This window comes from Penaeus monodon, chromosome 19 (assembly GCF_015228065.2).
Source record: "Penaeus monodon isolate SGIC_2016 chromosome 19, NSTDA_Pmon_1, whole genome shotgun sequence".
Taxonomy (NCBI): domain Eukaryota; kingdom Metazoa; phylum Arthropoda; class Malacostraca; order Decapoda; family Penaeidae; genus Penaeus; species Penaeus monodon.
Genome location: NC_051404.1, coordinates 29,710,465 through 29,710,682, shown reverse-complemented (window position 1 = coordinate 29,710,682; position 218 = coordinate 29,710,465).

The following is a 218-nucleotide window of genomic DNA, read 5'->3' as shown; positions in this document are numbered from 1 at the left end:
TCCTGTGCTTAGCTTAAACAAAACCTTTATCCTCGTCAGTTGTTCAACAAGAAGAAACTTAAAACACCTTAAATTAACCCCAACAAAGTGGGCAAAGGAACGTGACAAAAACGCCTACCCTGCCGCCCCTACAGGGTGACTATCGACGCTGAGGATTTCTTCGCGAGATTACTGTGAATATATATTGCGGTAATTGGTAAAAAGGAGACGGGGAAACA